Source organism: Mustela lutreola, chromosome X (assembly GCF_030435805.1).
Source record: "Mustela lutreola isolate mMusLut2 chromosome X, mMusLut2.pri, whole genome shotgun sequence".
Classification (NCBI taxonomy): Eukaryota; Metazoa; Chordata; class Mammalia; order Carnivora; family Mustelidae; genus Mustela; species Mustela lutreola.
Genome location: NC_081308.1, coordinates 95647587 through 95668312, shown reverse-complemented (window position 1 = coordinate 95668312; position 20726 = coordinate 95647587). Strand labels below are relative to the sequence as shown.

The window sequence follows — 20726 nt, the reverse complement described above, 5'->3', positions numbered from 1 at the left end:
GAAAGAACCTTAAGCAGTCTCTACACCCAGCATGGAGCCTGACACAGGGCTCTATCTCATGACCCCAAAATCATGACCTGAGCTGAGATCAAGAGTCAGATGCTTAACTGATTGAGCCCCCAAGAACCCCTAAAGTTTCTATTTGAAAGATATTCAAATTCAGTAATATAGGTAATGTATGAATTATAATGTACACCTATCAACCAAAAAATTGTATATCACAGCTTGCGATGCTTCCTTGTTTTAAATTTTAAACATGAAGTCTCCAGATGGTCACATAGAATAACCAAATTGGAGAAAAAACTATTACGTAGGGCCGGGGATCAGAGATATGAGAAATCAAAAAGTTTTCTCCTGCTTGTGAGGTTGGGTGTAGAGTGTTGTATGAAGGTGCCTGTTAGTGGGTGGCTTCTAAGTGTTGAGAGTGTCCCTCAGCTGACAGTCAGCAAGAAAATGAGGACCTCAGTCATTTTTTTTTTTTAAGATATTATTTATTTCAATCTCAAGTAGGTGGAGAGGCAGGCAGAGAGAGAGAGAGAGAGGAGGAAGCAGGCTCCCCACTGAGCAGAGAGCCTGATGCAGGGCTCCATCTCAGGACCCTAAGATCATGACCTGAGCCGAAGGCAGAGGTTTAACCCACTGAGCCATCCAGGTGTCCCAAGGACCTCAGTCTTATAAGGAAATGAATTCAGATGACAACCTGAATAAGCTTGGAAGAGAATCCAGAGCCCAAGTGAGAACAGCTTTATAGTTGATACCTTGATTGCTGCCATGTGCAATCTACATCTCTGGAAACCATGAGATAATGATGGATGTTGTTTTAAGCTGTTCAATTTGTTATACCACAGTAGAAAACTTCTACACAAACTTTCTGTGAGAATGGGATGGGGCAGCCACGATGGAGTTAGAGGTTGAGCTCTTTGTTTTGCATCTGAATTTGTGCATTTGTTATAGCTTAAAGGGCTGCAGACTGAATAACCCAAGTGTAACTAACATGAAGTCTCTAAATGAGCAGTGCAGTCAGATATAATCTTTCACCTTTTGCAACATTGGGAAGTGCTTAACACCTGGGATATAAAAAAAAAATACAGATGATAGGTACCTTCATCTGTATTTTTAAAAGTGAGAGAAAGAGGGACATAGATAGATATCTATAGATAGATACATAGAAAAGAAGCAGAAGAAGTAGCAGAATAATAACAAGAGGAAGAAGGAGAAGAGGTGGAGGAGGAGAGGGAAGAGAGAGGAGGGGGAGGGAATGGGTAGAAAGAGGGAGAAAAGAAATACTCAATTATTGAATACGTGTATTGAAGATTAAAGATAAGCTCCATTATCAAAGAATGAAAACCATATGCATCACAGAATATTTGACATCTCTGGGAAGCATCTTCATTCAAACTCCTCCCTCAACCCTACCATTTACACACCAGAGGTGACTGCTAGAGCAGGTGGAGGTGACAGGAAGCTGAGCCCAACCAGCCTGATTTGGCAATTGAATCAAAACAGGAAGGAGGCTTCAATTCCTGCTTATCATCTCTTACTGGAATATAGTATTAGACCTCAAGACAAAGCTCATATTGATGCAGTCCCCACCCCACCCTTCTTCTCCTGGCTTCTTTTCTATAAGTCATGCTTTCAGTGTTTGGAATCTGGCAGCTGCAAGGCTTGGTTGCTAGGTAACAATTTCCCAACACAAAGAACCCTCAGCTGGGTAGGTCAGGTCTGTCAGTGTGAAACAGCTGTACAGAATTTTTATTTGTCTTCCTCTTGTTTTGGTTAATCACAGGGCATGGAACCAGAATCAAACTTTTCATAGAAATGAGAAATGCTGGAGGATACTAGCTCAGCTGCTGCTGCTTTTTTGCTGCTCTTCAAATCACAGCCTTTCTACTCTGGCTCAATAGAGCCACAACAACAAGCCTGGCAGGCTGCAGGTGGAGGAGGGTGGTAAAGGGGTCAGGTGTTTATTAGCCTCTTTAGTATCTGGGTGGTGGAGGGCATAGCTGAACCATGAACTAAGTAGTTAACTCCTGTTCTTCACATTGACCAGCAGGTTCCTAGGATTAGAATTACAGGACTAAGTATAGGACACCCAGTTAAATTTGAGTTGCAGTTAAATGATGAGAAATTGAAATGGAACCAGGCATCTGAACTGGGCATTTGTGTTTGCAAAATCTGGCAACCCTACTTAGTTTGCAACCAATTTGCTGTGAATTTTGTGTGGGGTGGATATGAGTAGTAGAAATAGGGATGGAACCAATTCTGGTGCTGTCATGGAGGATTAAACATCAGCCTTGGCTTGGTATGCTAGAAGTTAAAGTTGGAGGCAGTTTTGTATAGAGTCACACAAAGAAAAGGCTAAACCCATTTCTATTGTTGTCAGCTTTCATTATTATTATCCATCAGATGCTAGTCTAGTGTCTAAACCTGGGTGTTGTGCTATAGGATGGAAAAACACGATTGGAAATCAGGAGGCTTGGGATGTAGGACCTGATGGATGGATGGATTATTAGCCAGCTGTGTGATCTTGAACAAGTCATTGCTAGTTTGGGCCATTGTTGACTTTTCTATAGCCCAAACACGTTGTATTAGAGCATGGTTTTCAAAATGTGCCTCCTCCTCCATCAGCAGCATCAGTATCGCCTGGGATTGTGTTAGAGATGCAGATTACCAGGCCCACACACAACTTCTGAAGCAGAAACTCTGGGGACAGGGCATTGCAATCAGTTTTCTCAAACCCTCCAGGTGATTTTTTCTTAAAACCCTGTTTCCAAGAGGCCCTCTCTTGCCTCATTCCTGTTCTTCCTATAGAACAGTAGAGAACCTCACCGAATTGTCTTCATAAATCTCTGATTACAAAGGGAGGGAAGCAGAATGAAGAGGAGAAACTCAGGGAGCTAATGTAACCTGTAGCCGGTTTCTCGCAATAACTGGCATCCTGTGGTGTTGTCCATGGTGCTGAATGTGGTCATTGAAACTAACCTTGGAAGTCTTGGTGGGAAATGTCCACAAAAGGAGAGGAAGTTGGATTGTTGTAGTAGTCTGACCTCTATTTCATCTCTCACCAGAGACAACCTAATGAATTTGGTAATCCACATTATGCAGTCTGGTTAAGGTGACCAGGGCAGTTATGTTTTATAAGCTAGTGTCTTTCCTCCGGTGTTTTCCTAGTGAACTAGAAAAGAAAGGAGCTTGTAGCTTGGGTAATTATATTTTATTCTAACACAGAGGGCTGTATGTAAAGTGTGTGTTTACTTAAAAGCAATTAATCATTCCCCACATGCGACCCTGTAATTATGAATGAGTGAGGAGAACACTAAGATATGACAGATGTCAATCAAGGGCCTGCAGTAGGACTCACAAATCATTTAACCATCAAGCAACCATAAGGGTAAGAAAACCCAAGAGTGCTGCCTAGGCTAGTCACAGAAAGCTTTTTAAATTTACTCTGGGCTATGCTCAAGTGGATGGATAGCAGGACCCAGATAATTAGAAGGGATTAGCTTAACTCTGACACTCCTTCCAACCTTGCATACTGAGCCTCGGTTTTCTTGATCTCCTTTGGGGTTCTCATTATGGCATGAGATCTACTTTAATAACTTTTGGAGCAAGCTTTTATGCGTTCATTTGCAAGGATGCCTATTCTCAAATTTCAGTTACAGATGGCCTCAAATTACAATGGTTTGACTTCTGATTTTTTGACTTTACAACTGTAAGTGGTATGTGTTCAGTAGAAACTGTACTTCCTGTTTCAAATTTTGATCTTTTCCCAGGCTAGCAATATGTGGTACAATACTCTCTTGTGATGCTCCTAGTCAGCCATATGAATCATGGGGGTACTACCAATATGATTATAATTGTTCTGTTTTTCAGTTTGGTACAGAACTCAGTAAATTACATGAAATATTCAATACTTTATTATTAAATAAGGCTTGTATTAGATGATTTTCCCAACAGTAGGCTAATTTAAGAGTTCTGATCACATTTAAGGTAGGTTAGGGTAAATTATGCTGTTCAGTAGGTTAAATGTATTAACTGCATTTTTTTTTAACTTACAATAGATATTTTCAGCTTATAATAGTCTTACCAAAACATACCTAACCCCACTCTAAGTTAAGGAAGGCCTGTAATTTTATGGACTCTACAATCACTTAGGGAATCAAAGTAGGAAAAGGATAGATGGAGGGAGCCCATAGTTATCACTTTAAGAAGTCTGGGTTTGCCTAGAAGAGATCAAGGCAGGAATGTATCCAATTCCAGATCACTTTAAACTGTCACATGTAATTATAGATTGTGACTCATGTAGGTTAATCTGTCTCTTGGAGCCTTAGTTTTATCATCTATAACATGGATATAGTGATAGTTAATAGGCACTATTTATTGAGTAGTTACTATATGCCAGACACTCTCTACTTCACAAAGTTCTTGTGATAATTAGATATAGTTATAAAGTGCCTAGTAGAGAGTAGGCACTCAAAAAGGACATCAAGTAAAATTATTAATCATTTTTTAAAAGATTTTACTCCACTTCTTAGGGGACCTGGATTCATTTGGGCCATGCATGGTAAATCAGACTCTTTTTGGCCAGGAGTTGATGCTATATAATATTATGTCTTAGCATATCTGACAGATGTGTCCCAGGAACTGCAATTATTCTTAGAAACAAGAATAAATACAACCAATTCTTCCCATTTCTTGTTCAGCAAGCACCATTTTTTTTGTGCATATACCAATAACCCTAAATGAGGACCAGAGCAATCCTTATGATATTTGACTCCTTAGGTTGAGAGTCAAAGTATCCACATGGGAAAAAATTTCCTAAAGGTCTAGGCAAGTCATTGCTGGTTAATATTCACACAATTGTCTTGTGTCTTCTGTGGAATCAGGAACCAAGGAAGGGATTTCTCGTGACTTGAACTTGTTCCCTCTGTTCCTACAGCTCAATACCTAAATGGGATGCTCTGAGGCTAGAAGGATAATGATAGAAAGGCCAACCTTTCTTTGTTTTGTCCATAAGTCCAGTAGCTGATAGCATCAAATAGTAGTGATTACTCTGGTGACATTAACTCCGTGGATGTTGTAATAATGGAGCATTGACCTTCCCAACAGAGAAACTCATTTCATTGCAGGGTATTATCAACTTTCCTCTACTGGAAAGAATCCCTTGATTACTGACTCCATCATAACCCCAGGCTCTTGTTGAGCTGAATTGCCAGCTCGTTCCTTTTCCTGGTGGAAGAGTCCCTAATAGCCTTCACAGGATTTTTAGAAAACCTGGCAGTCTGAGATTCCAAAGGAACTTCAAGGCTCAGCAGCCCTCCCCAACTTGTTCCTACTCTCTTTGCTGCCTGCCTGCTGAACTGAGCTTCCAAAGCTTTGAAATTGATTTACCAGCCATTTGCAGGTTTCCTTATGGTGATAAAAGAAGTACTGTTCTGTTTTCAGCTGTCACCAACACTTCCTCTTAAGGCTCAGCTAGAGAGTTTACTACTAGACACCCATCTGCTGCCCTGCCTAGAGCTTGCCACTTTCTTTCCTTTGCCAACCATCTAGTGTCATCTTTCCTTTGAGGGAAGGCTGTTTGAAATGAGTGGTCCAATAGGGGAGACAGAAGGGTAAGATGGCTCTGTGTGATTGTACCTTACTTAGGAAGAAAATGAACTCTGATGTGCATAAAGAATTACCTCGAAGGGGGTGGTGGTGGATAATTGTCCAATTTAATGGGATTATCATTAGGGGGAAGAGTAACATAATGTAGTTTGAGTGAGCCTTGCCCATTCTCTGGTTCTGTGGCGATGTTAATCATGCTGCTCCTGGCAAATCTGTCAGAGCTGAAGCCCATGATGTAACTGATTTTCCAGCAGGCCCTTTGTCTGAGTGACTGCAGCACAGCTGCTGAACAGAGCACCAGGGAGCTGAATGTGTTAATGGGGAAAATGCGCTTCCCATGGTTTTTTCTTCCAAAGGGATGCTGTCAATGGGAGCTTTGTGTGTTGGTCAGCAAGGTGACTCATCTTACTTCTGGTGTTTCTCAAAGTCAGGGTGGAAGGGGCATTGATAGGAAAGCAATAGACATATATGCTCACGCCAAGGTGTAGACTAGCAACGTTGGACTCTTGTGATTTCAAAGCTTTGTGTCAGAGGTCCCATGGCTTCATTTGGACTTTGTAACCAAATAAGTTATACAAATAACAGGTATACTAATATATATTATCATATATGTTACATATATAATACTATGTATAATACAACATGCATGTAGTAAATGTATGGCATTTTTTAAAGGAACAACAAGTTTTATTTTATTTTTTAGAAAGAGAGAGGGTGAGGGGAGAGGCAGAGGGAGAGAATCTTAAGCTACATGCTCAGCTTGTGAGCCTGACTTGAGGCTAGATCTCACGACCCTGAGATCACAACCTGAGCTGAAATTGAGTCGGATGCTTAACCAACTGAGCCAACCAGGCACCCCAATATATGACATTTTAGAGCTCTTACCATGTGTGTCAGGCACAGAAAAGGAAGTGTGGTAGCAGTATGGATCTTTAGACTCAAACCACCTGGGGATTATATTCTAGTTCTTCCAATTATTAGCTGTGTGATTTGGGGCAAGGTACTTACCCTTTTTAAGCCACTTTCCTTATCTGTCACAGGGATCATTATGGTAGTGTGGATTAGATGAGATAATTCATGTGATTAGCTTAGCACCTAGAATATTGTAAGCACTTACTAAACTTTATCACTAAGTTATTTCTGTCCTCTCATTTAAGTCTCCCAATCAATCTGGTGTGACAGGTACTATTATGATCCCTCTTTTTTAGGTGAGGAACCTGGGGTACATAGATGTTAACTTGCCCTAAATCACATGAATAGCAATTGTTTCAGAATGTTGGGTTCATAGATGTTAACTAGCCCTAAATAATATGAATAGCAATTGTTTCAGCTGGACTTGGCCTAAGGTAGCTGACTCCAGAGCTGTTAACCAACAAGCTCTACAGCCTCAATTACAAAGGGCTGGCAAGTTCAAATTTGTCTCTACCTCTCTTTAAGGGGTTCTTCACCCTGGCTGCAAATTGGAATCATCTGGAAAAAATCAGAACAGAACACTGATTGCCTCTCAGGGGGTGGAGGTTGGTGTTTACTGGGAAGATGCATGAGGGGATTTTTAAATACCTTGATAAGTGTTTGTATTATACAGGTGTATGCACTTGTCAAAACTCATCAAATGGTACACTTAAAATTTATGCATTTCATTATATGTGTTATCTAAAAAAAGAAACCTTAAACAAATATTGAACTCTAATAATATGCCTGCAGAAATGTTTAAAGGCGAAATGTGCAGATGTCTACAACCTATTTTGAAATGTATCAAAAAGAATGTGGGTGGATAGACGGATAGATATGTCATAAACAATATAGCAAATGTTAATTGTAGAATTTGAGTGATACAGACTTAACTGCATGTCTGATAATGTTTAGAATAAAATGTTAGGGAAAGAAATTAGTATCAGTTGGGGAGCTTTTTAAAAATACTGAAGCCTGGGATCCCCTCAGCATTTCAGAAACAAATTAGTCTGGAATAGGGTCCAGGTATGCGTTTTTTTTTTTTTTAAATTTCTTTTTAGTATAACAGAATTCATTGTTTATGCCTCACACCCAGTTCTCCATGCAATACGTGCCCTCCATAATACCCACCACCAGGCCCCCCCACTCTCCCACCCCCCGCCCCTTCAAAACCTTCAGCAGGTATGCGTTTTAAAAATATATATATTTTCAGGTGATTCTAAAGGGTCTTTAAAACAACATAGTATATTCTGGGCTCTCAAAGCCAGTTCACAATTAATGTCCCTAGGTCCCAAACTAAAATGTCCTGATGACATGTCAGACAATGGTAGGCCATCCCTCCTTCTCACCCATACATCTCTATTTCCTACATTTCACCTCTAGCCTCAAACATGTCCTCTAGCTGAAAGCGCGCTAGGAAGAATTGCAATAAACAGTGTCAGCTAAATTATAGGTGGAAGCCACCTCCCTCTCTCACCCAATCCCAGCCAACAGATCATGGCCCCCAGTTCTGACCCACCCAGGCCTCCACTTTGCAGCTCCTGGAGAGGCACACACTCATCTTTTGGCTGAGTGGTTGACCAGATAGCTAGAGCTAAATACACGGAGAGGATCATGGAAGAGAGAGCTCAAGTTTGCCTGGATTTTAGCTTCTGTCTTGTTGCCTCTTGTTTATCAGGAGCAGGTCTGGGATTGTGTTATCAAACAAGCATTATTTAGGTTTCTCCAAGGGGAGCAGAAGCTCCAGGATCCAAGTTTCAGCTTATGGGATCTCCTAAGGGCACTTACCATGCATTTTTTTCCCAACATTACTTAGGATTTCATTCTCTCTCTCTCTCTCCTTCTCTCTATCATTCCTAGTAGATTGCCATAGATCTGTAATGGCTCATATGCAGGAAATAACTCATGCTGTAAATGACCCATAAGTTAAAGTCACATAGAAATTGTTTCTTCTACAATCAATGTGCCAGGGGTCACAGGCTATTGATTCAGCTGATTCATCATCTTTTTATCACTGATGTAACTCATACAAGAGATTGTTTCTTCCCTACATTTGGAAGGCAGCTCTGCCAGGAGAACCAGGGACTCCTTAATTAGACTGACATATGGCCGAAAGAGGGGTTATGTGAGATTTGTGTCAGACTATAGTGGAATCATTTTGGGAATCAGTGCCGTCATCAGCAGTTCAGACTGAGGGGGAAGAAATTAGAGTCATATGCTGGATTAAATTAAAAGGGCTACTCCTGGAGTCTCCAAAATGCAGGTAGTTGCATTGCCCCAATACCCAAACCTACTAACTTGGCCTGGCCAGAAATGAAGTTGGGAGGGAAACTAAAGTTGCTTTTAATGGCTCTATTCCTTTTTAAAAAGGATTATTTATTTGAGAGAGAAGGAGAGAGTATGAATAGGGAGAAGGGCAGAAGAAGAGGGAGAAGCAGACTTCCTGCTGAGCAGGAAGCCCAGTGCTGGGCTGGATCCTAGGACCCTGGGATCATGACCTAAGCCTAAGGCAGATGCTTAACTAACTGAGCCACCCAGGCACCCCTTAATGGCTTTATTCTATTTCCAAGCATCACATATTCAGTTAACATTCCTGACAACCCAGATTCTCTCTGTGGCTTAGGCCTGTCCTGCTCCAGAGCTATACTTTGGGCCAGGGTTCTCGAAAATGTGGTAGATATTCCACCTGTGGCACAAAATTTTTTAAATGAGCTTCCTAGATAAGCGTTTTAAAGGTGTATTTATTTATTTATTTGTGTGTGAGAGAGAGAGCAGGGGAGAGGGAGAGAGAATTACAATCACCCCAATGTGGGGCTCTATCTCACGACCCTGAGATCACAACCTGAGTGGAAACCAAGAGAGGGACACTTAACTGACTGTACCACCCAGGCGTCCCAAGTGTTTCAAGTTCCAATAGTTATGGTTGCTTTTATGTATTGGGAAAAAAGGGCACATCAATCCTATTATTTCATCAATATTACTGCCTAGGATGAGGCTAATTTCTGTAGGTGAAAAGAAAAAAATGATCATTTTTAAAACAAGTATATGAGGTGATGGCAAAAATCATGAAGGTAATACCCAAATGACTAAAAATTAGTAAAGACTGGCCTAGTCTGGTAGTTTTCAATCCAGAGTGATTCCCCCATGCCAGGGAACATTTGGCAGCTTCTGGAGACATTTTGTCATATGTCAAGTTGTCATAGCTTGTGGAGACGGGTGCTACTGACATCCAGTAGGTAAAGGCCAGGAGGCTAATAAACATGTTACATCGCACAGGAGAATTCACCCAACACTCGTGAAGAAAGAATTCTCCATCCCCAAATGTCAGTAGTGCCAAAGTCGAGAAAGCCTGCTATAGACCAACGTATCTCTGAAGCGTGTATGAATCATGTGGGTATCTCATGAAAGCACAGCTTCTGATGCAGGAAGTCTGAGGTGAGGTCTGAGCTCCTGCATTTCTTTTTTTTTTTTTTTTTAAGATTTTATTTATTTACTTGACAGAGACAGAGAGATCACAAGTAGTCAGAGAGGCAGGCAGAGAGAGAGGAAGCAGGCTCCCCGCTGAGCAGAGAGCCAGATGCGGGGCTCCATCCCAGGACCCGGAGATCATGACCCGAGCTGAAGGCAGAGGCTTTAACCCACTGAGCCACCCAGGTGCCCCTGAGCTCCTGCATTTCTGACAGCGATGCCCATGCTGCTGGTCCACGGACCACACACTGAGTAACAAGGACCTATATCTTCCCTCTTTATCTCGTGCCAGATCCTGCCTATCTAGAGTTCCAACCTCTCCAGGCTTTGCCTAAGGTTTGGGTTTTCTGAAAAACTACTAAACAGTGATGATTGAAAAGAGATTAATGTGTTTCTTGCAATTATCTAGGGCCATTGAAGCCTTAAAACAAAGATGAACTTGGATGAGAATTTCAGGAGCTGAACAAAGCCGGGGGAGAGGTGCATTTTTATCTGGGATTCCTTCTGGGGACAAGGCAGAGTTCTCAGTAAAAGCCAGGTGCACCTAGGTTGGGTTTGGAGAAGCTATCTTGTATATTTTCTTATGCCTGGTACCCGGTACAGTGCCTAGTTCAAAGCAGATGCCTAAAACATGTCTGTTGAGCCAACTAATATGTTATCTATAGGGGCACCTGGGAGGCTCTATCAGTTGAGCGTCTGCCTTCACCTCAGGTCATGATCCCAGGGTCCTGGGGTCAATCCCCACGTTGGGCCCCTTGCTCAGCAGGAAGCCTGCTTCTCCCTCTCCCTTTGCCCTTCCACCCTGCTTATGCTGTTTCTCTCTTTCAAATAAATAAATAAATAAAATCTTAAAAAAAATTATCTATAGCCCTTTAGATAGCTGCTAGGGTAGCAAAGCAAGTTGTCTCCTAGGGCAGAACACTGTTATCAACCCCATCAGAGGATAGAAAACAAATGCACTTCTGCAGCTTTCCATTTGAATGGCTAGTACTGAAAGGGTTGCACCTTCCCAGAGTGTTTTGCCCACCGTGGGGTGGCAGCAAGGTCACCAAATAGTTGTGTGTTTTCACTCTTTGTTCAAAGTGAGAAATTGCTGAACTCTACCTCTGAAACTAGTAATACACTCTGTTAATTAACTGCATTTAAATTAAAAAAAAAGAAATCTACAGAGCACGGTGAGTTTGGTACAGTATGTTGGGGCAGGGGGTGATGCTTTAGCTGTTCCTTTATCAGAAAGGAAACTTCGTGGTCAGGATTGAAGACTTCGGCCCTAGAAGGAACTGGGTGGAAGAGGGGAATCATCAGGTGAATACGCTTGGCAGTGTACCTCTTCCCACTACTTCTGACTCATGGAAATGTGTGCTAATAGACTGTGTGATTTGAGGTCTGCCAGTCCTGCCACTGCTCCACATGTTCCCTTTCCTGGGCCTACCACAGAACATGAAAGCATGCCTTCGAGGACTATCATCTTGGATAAGGCACATTTTCTAAAGATTCTTGTTAAAATATATTACTGTAAAAATAATTACTGGGGAACCTGGGTGACTCAGTCAGTTGGGCATCCACCTCTTGGTTTTGGCTCAGGTCGTGATCTCAGGGTTAAGAGACTGAGCCCTGCATCAGGCTCCACGGTCAGTGCAAAATCTGGTTGAAATGCTCTTCCTCTCTTCCGCTTCCACCCTTCCCTCTTCTTGAACACACTCTTGTTGGGTCTCTTTCTTTCTCTCTCTCTCTCTGATAAATAAAATCTCTAGAATATATGGATTACTGTGTGTAGAGAGGATAGATTGGTTGGTTGCCCAGGTCTGGGGAGATAGGAGGGAAATGGGGAGTGACTGCCAATAAGTATGAGATTTCTTTTTGGAGTAATAAAAGTGTCCTGAAATGGATTGTGGTGATGGTCGCACAACTCTGAGAATATATTAAAACCCATTAAATTGTACAATTTAAATGAGTGAATTAGATAGCTTGTGAGTTATATCTCCATAGAGCTATTATAAAAATATATAGGGGCACTGGGTGGCTCAGTTGGTTAAGTGTCTGACTCTTGGTTTCAGCTTAGGTCATGATCTCAAGGTCATGAGATCGAACCCCACCTATGGGGTTAGATGCTCTATGCTCAGTGGGAGTCAGATTGAGATTCTCTCCTTCTCCCTCTGCCCCCTCCTCCCCACTTGCACTCTCTCTCTAAAATAAAATAAATAAATAAAATCTGAAAAACCATAAAAATTAAAGTAAAATAAATATATGGATTAAATTAGGAGATATAAGGTTAATTTTAGAGCTAACTAGAGAAACTCTGGAGTACCACATGGGTGGGGAAAGAGATGGTCCCACCAACAGGGAAGGAAACATTAAAGCAAGAAATACAGAGCAGGAATTGGTAATTGTCCTTAATTTTTCAACTCCCCATAAACCCATTTCTGCTCTTTTGGAATCCAACTGCCAGTGATCCCAGCTGTTATCAAGTTCTTCAACATTAGATTCATTGCCAGGAAATATTTGGATGTCATGAACAAAGAAAGCCAGGTCCCCTAAGATAAAATACCCATGGCATCATTGATAAAGTCTAGGGTTTTGCACTGTCCCCATGGTTCTGGAAGCTCTTTAAATTAGATCAAGCCACTGGGACCATTGCTGCCTCCTACAAAGAGCTGTAAGACCTGAGACTGGAGAAAAATGCCTCTCTTATTCATTGAAATGGAGACATGGTTTTGGTTTTGGAAGAGATGATGTGAAAACCACAATTATCTCATATAGCCTTGTGGCCAAAGGCTCCAAAGCCACAGAGGGAGAACTCTTGTCTCTCCACTGTGGCTTTCTATGAACCCGCTGTAATTTCAGTAGTTTCGAATGGCACATTTGGAAGTTAAATGGCAGGGTGGCAGGGCTACTTCAATAAATCTATTTAACAATCGGAAGTGGCAGGGCCTAGGATCTGGAGCCCCTGTTCCCAGGGCTGAGCTCATGCTTGCTGAACATTCAAGGGGTACAATTTCAAACATAGTAATGCCATCTTTGCCCGCCCTCCAACTTGTGGCTTGAGATGCCTTTTGGGTAGAAAAATGGCGTGTTTAGCTATTGGTCATGTTTATATCTTACTGTGAATGAAGGTCTAAGGAGTGGGACATGGATGGTTTGGTCAACTTGGGAAAAAAAGAGCCCACCACTGGGGGATGGGAGTACCAGCTAGGAGACTGGGGCTAACGAAACAACCTGGTCTTTTTTTTAAAAAGATTTTATCTATTCATTTATTTATTTGAGAGAGACACAGAGAGATAGTGAGAAAGAGCATGAACAAGGGTGGAGGGGAGAGGCAGAAGCAGACTCCATGCTGAGCAGGGAGCCTAATGGGGGCTCCCTCCCAGAACCTTGGGATTGTGACCTGAGCCGAAGGCAGATGCTTAACTAACTGAGCCACCCAGGTGTCCCAAACTGGTCTTTTTTTTCTTTTTTTCAGTTTTGCTCTAGGTTTTCTCTGACGGCAACTATGACCAGCAAGTCCTGGGCTTGCAAATACAAATTGAGATGGGGTTGTCACTGGGACCCAGAATTGTGAATCTTCCCCAAAGGGCCACTGACTATGCTACTACTCAGTGCATCATTTGTGATTTGTCACTCCCTTGGGCACTATTAGTGCCAGAGAAACCCAGGAAAAAGGAAATTCTACAGGAAGACAAAGAGAATAGGTATTCGGTAGAATATTGAATACATATGTATTTCAGAGGGGGTATTATCTCTATTGGATGCCAATTGAAGCCAGTCCAGCATTTGGCCAGTGACTGACCTGGTTGTTAAAACAAAACAAAACAAAACAAAACTCAATTTTCAAGAAAGCATTGTGGAAATTCCTCTGATTGGACTCATCTCATTTTTTAGAGAACAGTGGGTTATTTATAAGGTATAATGATATCCTGCAATGCTCCCTTTCCTGCTAAGAAGAGATTTTATCATCTCCCTAGATTTCACACCAGGGTTTGTCTTACTTGGCTCCACTTTCCTTGTGTCTGCAGATCTCAAATTGTCACGGAACATCTTGTCAGGAAGAGGCCAGATGGGCAGGCGGGGAAGTGATCCAGTCCCCCTCGCTAATTCCCAACCCCCGGCCCTCTGCCCCTGGGAAATAGAGTGCTCAACTTATCTCCACCCCTCAGGGCACTGGGGAGTGAGGGGCCAGAAAGTGATGCACAAGACGGTACCTCCAACTTAGCTTAGAGCTGCAAAAACCGGGGCCAGATGAGCATTTTTGGAGATTAGGGAGCAGGAAATTCAGATTCCCATATTGTAAGTTCACATGATGAAATCTGATACCACCACCTCTGCTGCTCTGGAAATGAACTCAGTCCTTTCCCTGAATCTGGGGTCTCCAAGCCAGGGAAGGTCACGGTGCACTCCAGATTCATGACACATGGTCTAAGCAATCACAGTGTGTGAGTGTGGATCATGATACATGGTCTACGTGTTCAAAATTAGGGGTGTTCTCAATGCATTTAGGTTTTGATTCCCTATAAATGTTCTTCTCTGGCAAATTTTGTGGTAAAGAGATTTTAGATGAAGTCATTCCAGAATCACCTTGGCATCCTCAGCACCTAGCGCAGAGTTCAATAGGTAGTGCTCAGTAAATGTTTCCTTAAAGAGTAAGCCTGATATCCGTCATTAACCTGTCCTTGTCACTTTGGAATTTGAGCAGTAGGGTCTCTGGTCTCTTGATATCCTCAGGCAGATGCTATCCCTTCTGTGGCCTTTGTCTGTCCTCTGGATTAATTATGCCCTGGGAGCCTAGACAATGTCTATGTAAAGCAGTCAGGGAAGAGAGAAGCATTGTTAGCCAAGCGACCATGCTTTGGATTCTTCTGCGAGCTGATCTAGGGTGAGATCTAGTTGGCTTCTTCTTCTTGGCCTTGGCCTTTAGCTTTGTGGCTTTGACCCACAGCTGGACTGATAACTTTCTATAGCCTTATTAGCTTTCCTGATTATTATCCCTCTTCCCTGACCCATGATGTGAACACTAGTCCACAGATGCCAAGGGAAGAGGCTTGGCTCTTACTGTATATTTGCTTTACTGGTGATAAGTCAGAGTCGGAGTATAGCTCTGGGTTGAGGAATTCCAAACCAACTAATCTAGAAAAGGATCAATAAGAAAGCAAGCTCAGGTTATCAAGGCTGGAGTTGAGATACACAGGCCAGGATCTGAAAGTAAAATGGAGACAACATGCTGGCTTACATTTGGAAGCATGGGATAGGTTATGAAGATTCATATTGTAACATTATGCTAACGATGTCTTCAAACAATGGTCCTCAACCAGGGGCAATTTTGCTAGAGGACATTTAACAATGTCCAGAGATATTTTTAATTGTCATAATTGTGAGAATGCTGCTGTCATTTAGTGGGTAGTGACCAGGGATGTTGATAAACATCCTATGATGCACAGAACAGCTCCCCACCCCCGCAAAGAATTACTCAACCCAAAACATCAGTAGTACCAATGTTGAATAATCTTGTATTAAAGACAGATACAAATTATAGATCACAACTATGTAAAATATACAGATGAGAAAAGACTAGAAGGATATACACCACAGTTATAATGGAGAGTGTCTGGGTAGCAGGATAATGCATCTTTTTTTTTCCTCTGGTTTGCAAATTTTCTAATATAAAATCATGTTGCCTTTAATTTAAATTATTTTTCACCTAAAGATATGAACATATTTTGCTGGTCAAGTATTACAGTACTGCAACTAGAGACCTCCTTGACCAATGCAGCTTCTCCCACCTCAGTTCCCTTTCCCAGAGGTAACTAGTTTGTGAACGTTCAGAGCTCTATCTGCACATTTGCATGTAGATTATGTGCAGCTATAGAAAACATATTTTATCTCATTATTTTACAGCTTCATAGTATTTTGCAGTTTATTTTTTTCTCTGCCAATGGACATGTGGCTGCTTCTGATCCAGGGTTATCACAGCAAATGCTGCATTGTACATGCCTCCTTGAGCATACTTGCCAGGGATTTCCAAAAGTAGGTAAGGGAATGAAAATTTCTGGGTTATGGAAAACACACATTTAAAATTTTATCACCAGAGCACCTGGGTGGCTCTGTTGGTTAAGTGGCTGCCTTTGGCTCAGGTCATGACCTCAGGGTCCTGAGATGGAGCTCTGAGTAGGGCTCTCTGCTCAGTACAGAATCTGCTTCTCCTTCTCCCTCTGCCATTCCCTCTTCTTGTTCTCTCTCTTTCTCTCTCTCAAATAAATAAATAACATCTTTAAAAGAAATTTAAAAAAAATTTTTAAAAAATGTTATCACCTACTACCAATTTCCCTCCAAAGAACCCACGTTTTTAATTTTCTGACATCCTTATCAACACTCAATAACTTACTTTGTTTTTCACATTTGCCAATCAGATGTTTATAAAACAATACCTTGTTTTTGTTTTAATCTACATTTCCCTTGTTACAGATGAGGCTGAGCACCTCTCCATATAATTGTTGAACCTGTCACATTTTCTCTTCTGTGAACAGTGGTGTCCATACCCCTTCCTGACTTTTGTATTACAAGACCTTTCCAAAGGTTTTTAAGAACAAAGGAGAGCAGGATTCGGTTGTGTAAAAACAAGGAAGTCATCCTACCCAGCGTCGTGCTTGTCCTTTCTACCTAAGATAGAGCCTGAATCCCACCCAGGCCATAATAACCCTTTCTTGCCATTCCTGAGAACCCAAGAGAGCAGCTGTATTAGGAAACATATTACCCAGGCCCATTCTCACCACTGTTCCCCACTGCCCTGCGCTGTGAGCCTTTGCTCTGCCAGCATCTTGACACTGAGTAACCAGCAGGTACTGCCAATCAGATTCACTCTGGTCAAATACAAATCTGATATGTGATGAGGCATAAAGGACCATGAAAGGCAGCATGTGAATTGAGTGGTATCTGCTGTCCGTGCAAATGGCAATTAGGACCATTAAATTTCAGTTAATCTTCATTAAGAACATCTGTTGTCTAGCCCACATGAAGAAACCAAAGATGGGGTTGGGTAATTGTGACTACTGCAAGTATGTAGTTGCATCAACTAGTTTCCCACCCTGCAAGAATAAACTGAAAGAGATGTGGCAGGAAAATTATAATATGTGATATGTAGTGGCTAAGGAATAAAGCTAGAGAGAAGTCTTCTTCAAGACTCTTAGGCATTATTCAAAACTGGGGTACCTGTAAGCCATGTCCCTTTTTGGTGAAAAACATGATTGATTTCATCCTGGTGAATTTCAAGATCAGAAGAAGGGGCCCCAGAGACCCAACCAGAACTGGCCAGATTGGGTACGGTCAAGTTGGACCTTACCCAATCTGGCCTTTCTGGTCCCATCTGTTTATTTTGGTTGCCCTATCCCACATACCCTCCTGCTCTGTCCCCTTGGGGCTCTGCTCTCTGCTGGGGGACTGTTGATATTAAGCACTTCTTTTTGAAGTGAGTGCAGGGTCAGGTATGACACCTTGGTAGCTTGACCACAGTTACAATTTTACATTTGTTTGGGTGATTATTTTGTCAATATCAGTCTCCGGGGCCAGTCTGTAAGCAACACGGAAGCAAGAACCAGGCCTACTTTTGTTCATCACTGTATCCCCAGCACCTAACCGTGTTTGCCACATAAGTGTGAAATAGAATTTGTTGACTAAAAACACAAATGGTTGTGGCTCTGATGTTCTTAGAATGAAAGACAGCCAGGTGTTCAGGCAAGCGGGTGGGGAGCGGCATTTGTGAGGGGTAGGGAATCTCTCTACCTCTCTTCTGTCACCCCAGGGAGACATCTCACCCTGGGAGTCCACAGTTGATCTTTATATAAGGCTGTCCCCAGCCACAGCCATCCTCTGAATCTGCCAACAGTGCTCTCATCAAGGGAGGTTGGGAATGATTGAGAATGAAGCTTGCCTTTGATAGTTAACTATTTCCTGTGTTCTCAGAGACACTGTCTTTTCCTGGACAGATGCTTATTAGTAGGCACAGGCTCATCTTACTCCTTGGAGCCTAGGGATAAAACTGTTCCAGCAAGCTGTGGAGCTGGGATGATGCTGGGCAACTGAATAGCTCAGGGACAGTGTTTCCACTGAATTTGAAACAAGGACATACTGGTGCATTTCTTGAATCCTCACTACTGCAGGAATCAACCAATGTATCACTCTCTTGCCTCTCAAAGAGAATTGACATGGAAGGAGGAAAGGATGGAGGGTGTTGCAAAGATGCTGGAAATGGAGAAGAGGTAGTGTTGTGAACAAATTTTGACTCAAGCCTTGATTCAATAGAATTCTTATGAACAGAACTAGTGATTCTTTCTCCACCTCTTCTCAGCCATCCCATTTAACCTCTTCAAACCCTGTTCTTTTCCCACAGCCCTTCTCTTGACCTTTTATCTATTGCCCAGAATTCATGCAATGTCTTAATAACCTCTGTTCGTCCACAGCAAAAATAAGAGTTAAACTGAATCCCCAGCCTCTCCTCTATGACTCAGGTCCTTGATGCAGAAATGAGGGGCAAGTGAGGTGTATGAGTACTTTTTCTGCATCAGCTCCTCAGTTGCTAATTTTAAGAGCTCTTGTTCATAAAACTCAGAGATTTCCAGGGAGACCATTGCAAATCCCATAAACTCAAGACATAGATAGAGCAGTTAGCTTGAGTATCACTAATTTCATTTTCATGCTTATGTTTGCCATCATTCATTCAGGGACAAGAACAAGTCAGCTATGATAAGGGTAAACTGTGGATTGGCATTGTGTATCATAGCTGTAAATTTTACTGTAAATGAAACAGACAGATGATTTAAAAACAGTTTTAGAAAAAATAAGAAGGGATAGATGATCCTTTGATGGAACATAACTTCGTCATTTGCTTATCTGGGTATTTGGATTTGTTTATTTTTCACATTTTACAAGGAGGTAGCTCCCAATAGGCCTGAGGATTGGATTTATGATAACAGTTTAGGAGCTTAGGTGAAATTAATAAAACCAAACTTCAAAATATGTTGAAATGAAAGAGTTTGAAGTCTAGATATTTTTTAAAAGATTTATTTACTATTAGAGAGAGAGAGAGAGAGAGCACATGAGCAATGGAAGGGGCAGAGGGAGAGGGAGAATCTCTAGAAGGTTCCCTGCTGAGCTGTGGAACACAATGTAGGGCTCCATCTCACAACCCTGAGATCATGATGTGAGCGTCTGACAAGAGTCAGACATTTAACCAACTGAGCCATCCAGGCACCCTTGAAGTCTAGCTCTTTTAAAGATATTGACAATTTCCCTTTAGAAAGTGATCCTTTCAAATCTGAATATCTCAGAGACATGAAGCTCATTGCTTCTTAGAGTCTTATGAAAATGCGTACGCATAACCTATTCATCTATCATCATTTTTATGTGAGTCAGGCAATCCAAAAGTATAAAGAGAATGTGTGAAAGTCCTTTCTCTTTATGACAAAGAATACAGACCACATATTCAACAAAGGATTACTTTCTAAAATATATCATATCAACGTTTCTTAAAAAGAACAAAGAATCCACTAGGAAAATGGGCAAAGTAAATAAACAGGTAATTAACTGATTAATTAAAAATGGCCAAAATTCTCATTCACTGAATCTTTATAGTCTCAGGGCAATGCAAATTAAAGCAGCAATTATATATTATTTTTACCCATCAGACTAGTAAAAATCTAAAGGACTCATGAACATGTTACAGAAAGTATAAGAAAACAACACTCTTAAAACAGTGGATGGGAGTAAACATTTACAAAGCCTTTTGGGTATGAACAATTGGCAGAATATATCAAAACAGAAAATACATATAATCAAAGACCCAGTGATTATCCTTCTAAGAATCTAATGATATATATACAAAGATGCTTATTATAGTATTGTATGTAACTGCAAAAATTTGAGGCAATGAAACTATCCACCAATAAATGACTATTTCGAAAACTATAATATACCCATACTAGAGAATACCATGCAGCTATTAAAAAGGAATGCAGTGGCAATGTATAGACCCACACAGAAAAACCTCCAAATGGTGCAAAAGCAGACTGTGGAAAAATGGAGATTATGTGAACTTATTTAAGAATAGATTTATTTCAGGACACCTGGGTGGCTCAGTGGGTTAAGGCCTCTGCCTTCAGCTCAGGTCATGATCCCAGGATCCTGGGATCAAGCCCCGCATGGGGCTTTTTGCTCAGCAGGGAGCCTGCTTCCCCCCCTCTCTCTCTGCCTGCCTCTCTGCCTACTTGTGATCTCTGTCTGTCAAATAAATAAATAAATTTTTTTTTAAAAGAATAGATATATTTCTTTCTGCCTCCATCTCTACATGTAAATCAAGGTTTCTCAACCTTGGTACTGTTGACATTTGGGGTCAGATGATTGTTTTTTGTGTTTCTGTTTTTAGATTTTATTTATTCATTTTAAAGAGAGAGTGGGAATGCATGAGTATGCGAGTGGGGAGGGGCAAAGGGTGAGAGAGAAAGAATCTGAGACAAAATCTTGTTGAAGAAGGCCTTCCTTACCTGAAGATGATCAAAACATTCTTCTCTATTTATTCAAACATTCTTATTATTTTTTCCTTTTATCTTCATCTCTATTTTGTGAGTTAGTTGTGAGCTACAGTAAAGTATCTATATTTTTTTGAAAGGGATAGGCAAGGTCTCATCCCAATGTATAAAATAATTAATTCTTTC

The 20726-nt window shown here is 41.4% G+C and overlaps 1 protein-coding gene across 2 annotated transcripts in view; it reads left to right on the top strand.

Moving 5' to 3' along the window:
* The window catches only part of DCX (doublecortin), a 108452-nt gene that overhangs the window by 31722 nt on the left and 56004 nt on the right, over positions 1-20726 (top strand). The window lies entirely within an intron of this gene.